Raw genomic sequence first — 12913 nt, forward strand, 5'->3', positions numbered from 1 at the left:
AAAAAGTTGCAGAACAGAGACTAACATTTGCCTTATTGCCGGTTCACAGGAATAGCTTGAGCAGACCTACTTGAAAAACTCCAAGATTCTCATACCCCCCACCTGGCCTGGCCCATAGGGAGAAGGCTGCAACAACCCGCTACACCCCCACCCCCTCACAACCTGGATTCTAACTCAAGCAAGATGGTTCTTAGGGACACTCGTCTACCATCGTCTTGGTCTTCTTGTTTTCCCAAAAAGTTGCTGTTCCTTACCCCAACATCTCATCTCTCAATTTACCGGCCTGTGGTGTGGGTGAGCGGTACTCACAACAAGCGGAGAGGCGGTGAACTTATCCCCTGCCTGCCCGTGCTGCTGGGCTGCAGCTCTGGCAGTGGCTGTGTTCTGCCAAGGCCACAGCAGCCCTGGCAGGCGGCTTCTCCTCCAGTGCCCCAACCCACCCCCACGTCTAAGCTCTCACTCCAAAGTCCTTTCCCTGCCCCTTCAGACCAGGGCGCGGAATGGCACACCACCAACCCTCTTCCCCGGGTGCCTCAATGTCACCTGCTGATTCCCTGAATCCCACCCCCTTCCTCTTTAGAGTTCCTTCAAAATTTCCTTCATTTTTGTGGTTTTTGTCCTGTTTCCATCCTGACGCCCATCGAAATCTCACCAAAAATAAATGGTACAGTCAGGACTAAACAGCTCCCTTAGTTTGACTTATGTCTGTCTCAGTCTTTCTCCTACACGCAAATTGGAACACAAACCTCTTTTGAAATGGAGCGATATCTGTTGGCTAAGTGGTCTCTATACACATTTCTGGGGTCTCTTTTTTTTTTTTGCTTTTTTAGGGCCTCACTCCAGAGCATATGGAGGTTCCCAGGCTAGGGGTCTAATCAGAGCTGTAGCCTCGGGCCGACGCCACAGCCACAGCAACACCAGGTCCGAGCCACTTCTGTGACCTACATCACAGCTCACGGCAACACCGGATTCCTAACCCACTGAGAGAAGCCAGGGATTGAACCTGCAACCTCATGGTTCCTAGTCAGATTGGTTTCCGCTGAGCCACAACGGGAACTCCATCTATCCACATTTCTTTTCTTTCTTTCTTTTTTTTTTTTTTTTTTTTTGTCTTTTTGCTATTTCTTTGGGCTGCTCTCATGGCATATGGAGGTTCCTAGGCTGGGGTCAAATCGGAGCTGTAGCCACCGGCCTACGCCAGAGCCACAGCAACGCGGGATCCAAGCCGCGTCTGCAACATACACCACAGCTCACGGCAACGCCGGATCGTTAACCCACTGAGCAAAGGCAGGGACCGAACCCGCAACCTCATGGTTCCTAGTCGGATTCGTTAACCACTGCGCCACGACAGGAACTCCTATCCACATTTCTGATTGTCATGATGAGAACAGGCGAGTAAGCCAGAATGCTGCTAAACATCATACAATGCATAGGATAGCCCCCTCCCACGCCAAGGAGCTATCCAGCCCCAAATATCAACCATGCTAAGGATGAGAAACTCTGGGATCACACTTCGTGCAGAATGAACCACAGCTGTGACTTTCTTCCTCTCTGAAATGCTCTCAGATGCCCCAAAACCAGGCTACTGGCAGACGTATGGGGGAAGGACCGGGGAGATGGTTCCTTCTCAGATGGGGCCAAGTGCTGGCCTGAGAGGTCCAAGGGTTAAGGAAAAAGAAACTCTCACCCCCAGGCTGGATTTTCCTTCCTTGGAGGGTTTTGGATACTTTAAGGCCTGTGCCAGGGAAAATAAAATGGCTACATGGGGCAAAAGCCTGGAAATATAACATCAAGATGGTAACTGTGGCAGTTCTCCAAGTGGCTCAGCAGTAAGGAACCCGCCGCCGACTAGTGTCCACGAGAATGTGAGTTTGATCCCTGGCCTTGCTCAGTGGGTTAAAGATCTGGTGTTGCCATGACCTGTGGTGTAGGTCGCAGACTCAGCTAGGATCTGGCATTGCTGTGGCTGTGGTGTAGGCCTGCAGCTGCAGCTCGGATTTGACCCCTAGCCTGGGAACTTCCATATTCGGCAGGTGCAACCCTAAAAAAAAAAAAAAAAAAAAAAATAGTAACTTTCATTATGTCTCTGAGTGGTGGAATTTTTTTAGTGATTTTGTTTCTTTTTGTGTATCTACATATTTTAAAATTTTTCCATAAAGGCTGGTTAACATTTAGAAAATTATTCAAAACCCTTAAAAAAAAAAAGCTATAAATGATGCCATATCCACTGGCTCCATCCCTGCCAGCCCCAATTCCTCAACTGAACAGTCTTTTACATGGCAATACATCAGGGTGCTCTAATCATGAAATACAGAAAATTGCCTTTATAGCTAATCTCAAGAAATGGCTCTGCTTCTTCAAGTCCATTAATATTTGAAGAATGAATGAATGAATGAATCTACTCTGCTTTCAAATGACAAGAACTAAGCAACTGACCAAGACTACTTTCACAGAGACAAATCTGAGACTCAAGCACAAAAACAACACAGGTCTGCATTGTCCTGTAAGACACACTGGCTACTTAAATGTAAATTAATTAAATACGGAGCATCTCCATTTTCACAGAAAGATTCCACTTTACTCCCCCCACCACTTCTCTCCTGCTTTACGTGATCTCTGCACCCAATATGTGGTTATATATATATTTATATGATTTCTTACTATTCTACGTGATTTTGCTGCCAACTGTCTTTGCAGAACAATTCAGGGTATCAGTACTTAGAAATACCTCTCTGTCTAGATTATCCTGTTGCTGGGGGCAGCTCAACCTTCGTTTTTTCAGAGTGCACGTAATTCATGTAACCCTCACAACAAATGAAATTCGTAACATTTTCCAGTTTCCAAAGAGGACAGTGCAGACAGGAGAGATTAAGTGACCCGTGCAGGGTTTGCACCGAGGGCCAGAACCCCAGCCTGCGCGGTCCTCCGATTCCCCGCCGGGCCGAACCCTCACCCGGGCTGGAGATGCCGGGGCAGCGCCGCGAGACTTCGCCGCACCACGCGTAGCACCCACCCAAAACCATAACCACTTTACGAGTGAAATACAGATGCAATGTTTTGAACAGTCGGTCTTTGCCACTTGAGAAAGGCCTTCTCTGGGAGAGCACCTCGCGATCCCCGGCCGGCCAAGCCTCCCGATCGTCCGTTCAGGCGACGGGCCCGGGCGGGGCGAGGTGGACGGCGCCGAAAGCTCGGGCAGGACAGCGGATCCGGCACCGGGTCCCCGGCTGGCAGCGGTTTTCACGCTTCGGCCTGAGGGTTTTAGCAAAGCTCTACGCGACCCCGATCCCCCGCGCGCCCTTACCTGCAGCTGAGCACAAAGCTTGAGCTCGCCGGGCAGCCTCCGCGCTCGGCGCCACCACCGCGCAGAGAACAGGCCGGAGCGCAGCCGGGATTGGCCGCTGGGCGGGAGGACTCGGGGGAGCGCGGGGTCGGGGAGCCAGAGGGAGGGGCGAGGGGAGGGGCGAGGGGAGGAGAGAGGGGAGGGGGAGGGGAGGGGAGACGGGGCCGTGAGGGGCGGGGTCCCGCCTCAAGCCTCCTCCTGGGAGGGCGTGGCCCCAGCACCTTCTGGCGCAATGGGACTCGAAGGGCTGGCTGGGACCTTCTCCCCGCTCGGGTATCCCGCCCAGCTCGTGCCCTGTCGCTGCGCTGTGCTCCGCCGGGCGAGTGGGCCCAGGGCTCTCGTCCACAGGGGAGAGGGAGCCCTGGACCCAAGTTCGGGGCCTTCAGCAGCCTCGCAGGCCAGTCATGGTGTGCTCTGTCCTCTTAGTGGTGGGCATAGCAGCCCCTTGCTCCGCTCTACTCCTGCCCCATGGAACCCACTAGATCCTTTCTGGGTTAGGAGCCCCAGTGCCCCGGAAAACAGGCAGCGAAGGGCTCTGTGTGTGTGTGTGTGTGAAAATACACATAAAACTTCCATCTTAACCTTTTTTTTTTTTTTTTTTTTTTTGTCTTTTGTCTTTTTAGGGTGGCACCTGCAGCATGTGGAGGTTCCCAGGCTAGGGGTCAAATCGGAGCTGTAGCCGCCAGCCTACGCCACAGCAGCGCTGGGTCCGAGCCATGTCTGCAACCTACACCACCCCACAGGCAATTCCAGATCCTTAACCCACTGAGCGAGGCCAGGGATGGAACCTGCGTCCTCCTGGATGCTAGTCGGGTTCTCCTTAACCACTGAGCCATGATGGGAACTCCCATCTTAACCATTTTTAAGTGTATAGTTCAGCGGCATTAAATACGTTCACATTGTGCAAAACCCACCACTATCCATCCCCACAAGCGCTTTTATCTCGTTACCAAATATAAGTTCGTGTTCCTGGTGCACAGTGAGGTCAAACAAACGGAAAGATCAGAGTTTCCAGCAGAGGAAGGTTTATTGCAGGGCCATGCAAGGAGACTGGTGCTCCCAAACTCCCTAACTCTTTGCGGGGCTTCAGCAAAGCACTTTTTTGGGGGGAGGGGGGTGTCTTTTTTGCCATTTCTTTGGCCGCTCCTGCAGCATATGGAGGTTCCCAGGCTAGGGGTCCAATCAGACAGTAGCCTCCGGCCTACACCACAGCCACAGCAACGCGGGATCCGAACCACGTCTGCAACCTACACCAGAGCTCACGGGCAACGCCAGATCCTTAACCCACTGAGCAAGGCCACGGATCGAACCGGCAACCTCATGGTTCCTAGTCGGATTCATTAACCACTGCGCCACGACGGGAACTCCCTCAGCAAAGCACTTTTAAACGCAAGGTGAGGGAGCATGGTTAGTTTCAAACTTCTTGGTGAGGGACACTTCCTATGGCTGTCCACTGTAGGTGGCTCACCAAGTTCCTATAAACCTCCTCCAAGACTCTGTTGTTAGTCTCTGTTCCGCAACTTTTTAATCTCTATATGAATGGGTTCTTCAAGTTCAGAGCCCCCAGAATAGGCTATCCTGAATATTTCAAGCCATAGGTAACATCCTTTTTACAAAAGCTGCTGAGCCAGCATGACTAAGCACAGGCACAAAGCACAAAGGTAAAGGGAACAGAGTTGAGGTAGAGCTATGTTCTTTCTGTTAGGGGGTAAGTGTATACAATGAAACACAAAGCTGCAAGACAAGAATAGCTGGAGAAACCCTTAAATTGTAACAATAGAACTTGTATCTTCCCTGTTTCTTACTCTATCAGGAAGCTCTGCTAAAAACAGAAACTACCCCTTGCCATATATAACTAGCTGCTCCCTAAGCTCAGGGGATCCTGAGTTCTCTCTGCTCAGGGCTCCTCCTAGCTCTGTCCTTTGATAAACTCCCCTGCTCTAGAGCTCCCTGCTCTGGTCTCTGCCTCCTTCTTCTCTCGATGTTTCTAACACTTTCCTATTACAATCTTGTGAAACTGAAGCTCTATACTCTTTTTAAAAAATGACTCCCCATTATTCCCTGCCCCCAGCCCTAGTATTCACCATTCCCTTTCTTTTTTTATGATTTTGACTACTGCAACTCCCTCAGGTAAGTAGGATCATACGGTGTGTGTGTTATCCCAAGTCTGCGTGTCCGATGCACAGTGAGGCCAAAACAAACCAAAGTGGAGCAGAGAAAGGTTTATTGCATGGCCATGCAAGGAAATCGGTGTTTTGTTCCCCCTAAATATCCCGAATTTCCCAAACCAAAATTGCAAAACATTTTTTTTTCTTTTTTCTTTTTTTTCCTTTTGGAAAAACGCTTTGCATGTGGAATTCCTGGGTCAGGGATTAGATCTAAGCCTCGGTCTTGACTTTAGCCCCAGCTGTGGCAACCTTGGGTCCTTAACCCTCTATGCCTGGGGAACCTGTTCCCAGAGTTCCAGGGATGCCAGGGATCCTGTTGCAGCAAAGCGGGAACTCCTGCAAGACATTTTTAAAGGCAAAGTGAGGGAGGAGGGTGGGTGGTTTTGCAAACTGCCTGGTGCAGAAATCCTTTGTTCTTATAACTTTCTGCAGAGGTCAGGTTATGATGTGCCTATAAACCTCCAACAAGAAACATGTCACACTGCAGAGAGGAGCTAAAGCAGAGGACATGGGGGACGGGCCTGGCCTGCGAAGGCCCTAAAGGGTCCAGCTCAATTACATGTGTCCTTTTCTGACTGGCTTATCTCATCCGGCATAGTGTCCCCAAGGTTCATACATGCCGTAACACATTGCAGAATGTCCATCTTTTGTGAGACAGAACAACATTCCCTTGTATGTGTATCCACATTTTGCTTGTCCATTCATCCACCGATGGACACTTGAGTTGCTTCCACAGTTTAGTTATTATGAGTAATTGTTATGAAGAAATAATACAAATAATTCATACAAATGAGTTTCCTATCAACATGGGTATACAAATATCTCTTTTGAGACCCTGCTTTCAATTCTTTTGGGTATATGTCCAGAAGCAGAATTGCTAGATGATGTAGTAAGTCTATTTTTCATTACTTGAGGAAACACTGTACTGTTTGCCACAGCAATGGTATCATTTTACATTCCCAGCAGCAGTGCGCAAGGATCCCAGTTTCCCCACGTCCTTGGAAACACTCAATCTGTTTTCTAGATGGTAGCCACCCTGATAGGTGTAGGGTGGTATCTCACTGTGGTTTTGATTTGCATTTCCCTAATGATTGGTGATGCTAAGCATCTCTTCCTGTGCTTACTGGCCATTTATAGCTCTTCTTTGGAGAAAAATCTTTCTCATTTTATATCAGGTTGTTCAGCTTTTTGCTTTTGCATTTAGGAATTTTCTATATATATTCTGGATATTAATCTTTTATTGGATAGATGATTTTCAAATATCTCATCCCATTCTGTGAGTAGTCCTCTTATTCTGTTGATGGTGTCTTTGGATGCACAAAATTTCTAAACTTGAGTGAACTCCATTTTGTCTATTTTCCTTTTGTTACCTGTGCCTTTGGTGTCATATACAAGAGATCATTGCTAAATCCAATGTCATGAAAACTTTTCTTCAGAGAGGTTTCGTTGTTGTTGTTGTTGTTGTTTGTTTTTTGTCCTTTTAGGGCCTCATCCTTGGCATATGGAGGTTCCCAGGCTAGGGGTCTAATCAGAGCTGTAGCCTATGGCCTGCTACACAGCAACGCCAGATCCTCAACCCACTGAGCAAGGCCAGGGATCAAACCAGCAACCTCATGGTTCCTAGTCGGATTCGTTAACCACTGTGCCATGACAGGAATTCCTTCTTCAAAGAGTTTTATTGTTTTAGGTCTTACATTCAGATCCTTGATCCTTTTTGAGTTAATTATTATATGTGGTGTTACATAAGAGTCCAGCTTACCCTTTTTTGTGTGGATAGCTAGCTTTTCCAGTACTATTTGTTGAACAGACTGTTCTTTCCCAATTGTATGGTCCTGACACCCTTGGGAGAAGTCATTTGACCACGTCTGAGGGTTTATTTTTTAGTTCCCTATTTTAGTCCATTGGTCAATATCTCTGTCTTTATTCCAGAACCACACTCATTTGATTACTGTAGCTTTGTCATAGTTTTGAAATCAGGAAATCAGGGGTAAAGTCCTCCACTGTAGCTCTTTTTCAGGATTGTTTTGGAAATTTGGGGTCCCTTGAAATTCCATATGAATTTTAGGGTGGGGTTCCTTGAAACTCCATGTGAATTTTAGGGTGGCTTTTTCTACTTTTACAAATTCCAACATCATTGGAATTTTCATATGGATTACTTTGAATCTGTAGATTGCTTTGGGTATTATTGACATTTTAACAGTACTAAGGCTTCCATTCCTTGAACATTTGATGTGTTTCCATTTATTTATGGCTTCTTTAATTTCTTTCAGCAATGTTTTGTAGTTTTCATTGTGCAACCATTCACCCCCTTGGTTAATTTAATTCCTGAGTATTTTATTCTTTTTGATGCTGTTACATATGGAGTTCCCAGGCTAGGGGTCGAATAAGAGCTGTAGTTGCCAGCCTACACAATAGCCACGGCAACTTGGGATCTGAGCCGTGTCTGTGAACTATACCATCGGTCACAGCAATGCTGGAACCTTAATCCACTCAGCAAGGCCAGGGATCAAAGCCGAATCTTTGTGGATACTAGTTGGGTTCGTTACCATGGAGTCACAATGGGAACTCCCTGATTCTTGCTTCATATATTTTGATGTTCTGTAACTGGCTGTGTAAATGTTTATAATCATTACATCTTCATGATTTACCAAATCTTTTATTAATATGTAACATCCTTCCTTATAAACTTTTTTTTAATTCAAAGTCTATCTTGTCTGATATTATTACAGCCATATCTGGTCTCTTTTGGTTACTATTTTCTTTCTTTCTTTATCTTTTTCTTTTTTCTTTTTTTTTTTGTCTTTCTGCCTTTTCCGGGGCCGCACCCTCGGCATGTGGAGGTTCCCAGGCTAGGGGTCCAATTGGAGCTGTAGCCGCCGGCCTACACCATAGCCACAGCAACGCTGGATCCGAGCCGCGTCTGCAACCCACACCACAGCTCATGGCAACGCCGGATCCTTAACCCACTGAGTGAGGCCAGGGATCGAACCCGCAACCTTATGGTTCCTAGTCGGATTCGTTAACCACTGCGCCACGACGGGAACTCCTGGTTACTACTTTCGTGGGCTATATTTTCCCATCCTTTCCCTCTCAATGTGTTTGTGTCTTTGGATCCCAGATGAGTCTTGTAGACAGCATAGAGTTGGATCAAGTTTGTGTGTTTGTTTAATCCATTTCACCAATCTGGGTCTTTTGGTTAGAGGGTTTAATCTATTGACATTTAAAGTAATTACTGATAAGAAGGCTCTTCTGTCATTATGCTAGGTGTTTTCTATATGACTTATAGCTGTTTTTGTCTCTCATTTCCTGCATTACTGTCTTCTTTTGTGTTTAGTCCATAGTGAAATGTTCAAATTCCTTTCTCATTTCCTTTTTTTTAAATTCTTTTTTAAGGCCACACTTGCAGCATATGGAGGTTCCCACGTGAGTGGTCAAATGAATCAGAGTTGAAGCTGCAGGCCTATGCCATAGCCACAGCAACACTGGATCTAAGCCACATTTGCAGCCTGTGCAGTAACTTGCAGCAACACCAGATCCTTAACACAGTAAGCAAGGCCAGGGATCAAACCCACATTCTCACAGACACTCTGTTGGCTGCTTAACCACTGAGCCACAATGGAAACGCCTCATTTCCTTTTATGTATATTTGACAGCTTTTTTTTGGGGGGGGAGGAGGGCTTCACCCATGTCATGTGGACGTTCCTGGGCTACGAATCAAACCCACACCACAGCAGAAACCCAAGCTGATGCAGTGACAACACACTGGACCCCTAACCCACTGCTACAAAAGAACTCCGACAGCTGTTTTCTTTGTGGCTACCATGGGAATTGCATTTAACATCCTAAAGTTATGACACTCTGATTTTAATTTATACAGGCTTCACTTCACTGACTTACGAAAACTGCTCCTTTAGTTAGTGATGCCACAAAATTACATCTTTATTCATTGTGTGCCCCCAAAACATAAACTAGTAATTATTTCAAATGTATTAGTCTCTTAAATTAGGTAGAAAACATTGGAAGTAACAAACCAAGATACAATAATACTAGCTTTTATACCAAATAATAATTTTTTCTTTATTAGTTTCTTAACTCATGTAGAAAGCAAAGTGCAGTTATAAACCACTGTTACTAAAAGGCAGCTTTTTTTTTTTTTTTTTGTCTTTTTGCTATCTCTTGAGCCGCTCCCGCGGCATGTGGAGGTTCCCAGGCTAGGGGTCAAATCGGAGCTATAGCTGCTGGCCTACGCCAGAACCACAGCAACTCAGGATCCGAGCCGTGTCTGCGACCTACACCACAGCTCACGGCAACGCTGGATCCTTAACCCACTGAGCAAGGCCAGGGATCGAACCTGCAACCCCATGGTCCCCAGTCGGATTCATTTACCACTGAGCCACGATGGGAACGCCTCCCTAAGAGGTAGCTTTTACGATTGCCCTTTTATCTTTACCGAGATCTTTATTGCTCCATACAGCTTTGAGTTACTGTCTCATGTACCTTTTTCACCTTGCAGGACTTCCTTAAGCATTTCTTGCAGGCCGGATCTAATGGTTACCAACTCCCTCCATTTGTGTTTATCTAAGATTGTCTTGATTTCCCCCTCACTTTTGAAAGACAATTTGGTCAGATTTATGTTTTTATTGATATCTTTTTTTTGCCTTTTTGCACTTTGCCTGTTTGGCTGTCAAGGTTTCTGATAAGAAATTTACTGGAGTTCCCGTCGTGGCACAGTGGTTAACGAATCCGACTAGGAACCATGAGGTTGCGGGTTCGGTCCCTGCCCTTGCTCAGTGGGTTAATGATCCGGCGTTGCTGTGAGCTGTGGTGTAGGTCGCAGACGCGGCTCGGATCCCGCGTTGCTGTGGCTCTGGCGTAGGCTGGTGGCTACAGCTCCGATTCGACCCCTAGCCTGGGAACCTCCATATGCCGAGGGATCGGCCCAAGAAATAGCAAAAAGACAAAAAAAAAAAAAAAAAAAAAAAAAAAAGAAATTTACTGATGATCAGGAGTTCCCATGTGGCTCAACAGGTTAAGAACCCGACATAGTATCTATGAGGATGTGGGTTCGATCCCATGCCTGGCCTTTCTCAGTGGGTTAAGGATCTGGCATTGCCGTGAGCTGTGGCTTAGGTTACAGGTGTGACTAGGATCCCATGTTTCTGTGGCCGTGGCATAGGCTGGCAGCTGCAGCTCCAGTTTGATCCCTAGCCTGGTAAGTTCCACATGCCACAGGTGTGGCAGTTAAAAGAAAGAAAGAAATTTGCTGGTAATCTTTTTGAGGATTCCTTGTATGTGATAATTTTCTCCTCTCTTGACTGCTTTCAAGATTATCTCTTTGGCTTTTATAAGTTTAATTTATGTATCTTGGTATGGATCTCTTTGAGTTCATCTTACTTGGAGTTCATCAAATTTCTTGGATGTTTGTATTCCTATTGTTCATCCAAGTTTGGACGTTTTCAGCCATTAAATCTTTAAATATTCTCTCTACCCCTTTCTCTCTCTGGTCTTCTTTTTGGACTCCCACAGGCATATATTTTATGCTTGATTATCCTGAGGGTCCCTTAGGCTATGTTCACTTTTGAATTTTTTCTTTCTGTTCCTCATACTTGCTCATTTTAATTGTCCTGTCAAGTTCACCAGTTCTTTCTTCAGCCTGCTCAAATGTGCCTTTGAATTCCTCTTGTGAATTTTTCATTTCAGTCATTGTACTTTTCAGCTCCAGAATTTCTTTTTGATTTCATTTTAGGCTTTCTATATATTGGTATTTCCATTTTGCTCACACATTGTTTTCTTGACTTTTTCCACATCTTCCTTTGAAGATTTGTTTTAAAGATTTGCCTAATATATCTGCCATTAGATCTTTTTCAGGAACAATTTCTTTTGATTTCTTTCTTTTGAATGGGCTGTATTTTTCTGTTTTTCTGTATGCCTTGCGATTTTTTTCTTCTTGAGCACTGATCATTTGAATCTAATGATGTGGTAATGCTGGTGATCAGGTTTCCCCCCTTCCCCGTGGCTTATTGATTTCTGTTATTGTTTTTTTTGATAATTGTAGGCTGTCTATGTGGTGAGGATCAGCCTAAGGTGTAAAGTTAATGTTTTCTCAGGTCTTTTATGAGCCAGTTCCTGGGCAAGTGTGGTCACTTTATACTTTCTTCTTATATGCAGTTGTTTTTTTTATCTCCTAGTCTTAAACGTATGGCTACCAAGGGGGGGGGGAAGGAAGATGTGGGTGGGAAAGGACATTGGTTCTTTTAGTCCCCTGGACAGCACTTCTGATGGGAGGGAGGGGCTTGTGACAATGAGGGCAGGTGAACAACGATGGCTTCCCACCTCTTTTACTACAGCTCTGTCATCATAAGCAGCAGTCAGTCATCAGAGAACAGATATCTGGAGGACAGGCCCCTGACTCCTGTAAGTTGTGTGTAAGCTGCTCCAGAAACATGTACACAGCTGTCTGCCATGCAGCTGGGGATGAGAGATGGGTAGCTGCAACTGTGCTAAGAGTTGAAATTGACTGAAATTAACCCCAACTTACTGTCCCAGTCTTCCCCCGGAAGTTGAGAGTCTTCAGCAGACTGGAGTTCCCAGAGAGTTACTTCAGGAGTTCCCATCCTGGCTCAGTGGTTAATGAATCCAACTAGGAACCGTGAGGTTGTGGGTTCGATCCCTGGCCTCGCTCAGTGGGTTAAGGATCTGGTGTTGCTGTGAGCTGCAGTGTAGCTTGCAGATGCGGTGCGGATCTGGCGTTGCTGTGGCTGTGGCTGTGGTGTAGGTCAGCGGCTACAGCTCCGATTCGATCCCTAACCTGGGAACCTCCATATGCCATGGAAGTGGCCCTAGAAAAGGCAAAAAAAAAAAAAAAAAAAAAAAAAAGAGTCAGTTCAGACAGATTCTGACACTGTCATTGTTGTCTGGATGGGGAGACATATTCATGGTGCAACCTACTCCACCATCTTCTCAGAATCAGAACTCTGACTCATTAGGTTGACTGGCATTTCCCTCCACAGAGAGGTCCCATCCTTTATTCTATGACCTGACAAATACGCTTAACTAAGTGAAGGGAGAGAGGGCAAGTCTTTTTATCTTGGTTTTAAATTGTTATCCACAGCCCGTACCTGTCTTCTGAACTCCTCAGCAATCTGCGTAGTATCTCCTCTTGGATATCTGAAATAGTCTCCATGTCATCTTGTTCAAACCAGTGCCCCTGGTCTTCTCCCCACATTTACTCTTCCCACGTGATTATCCGCTCCACCCTGCCAGTTCTTCAGGCCAAAAACTTGGTGTTATCCTTGACTCATCTTTCGCTCTCATCCCACATGCATAGATCAAGAGACCCTCCTTGCATATACAATCTGATGACTTCTTACCGTAAATACCTTCCTCTCCCGCCTGAGTCACT

At 46.1% G+C, this 12913-nt stretch overlaps 1 protein-coding gene across 1 annotated transcript in view; it reads right to left on the bottom strand.

Annotated features, from left to right (window-relative positions):
- BLVRA (biliverdin reductase A) overlaps positions 1–3396 on the bottom strand; it is a 52720-nt gene extending 49324 nt beyond the window's left edge. Inside the window, exon 1 of the mRNA XM_003134889.5 lies at positions 3305–3396. The gene's annotated coding sequence lies outside the window, so the exon portion shown is untranslated. The remainder of the gene's footprint in view (positions 1–3304) is intronic.
- Between the last annotated feature and the right edge of the window lie 9517 nt (positions 3397–12913).

The sequence above is a fragment of the Sus scrofa genome, chromosome 18 (assembly GCF_054392235.1).
Source record: "Sus scrofa isolate SSC_HxYL_T2T_F1_AM1 chromosome 18, Sscrofa_HxYL_maternal_Yorkshire_Landrace_v2.0, whole genome shotgun sequence".
In the NCBI taxonomy this organism is placed as follows: domain Eukaryota; kingdom Metazoa; phylum Chordata; class Mammalia; order Artiodactyla; family Suidae; genus Sus; species Sus scrofa.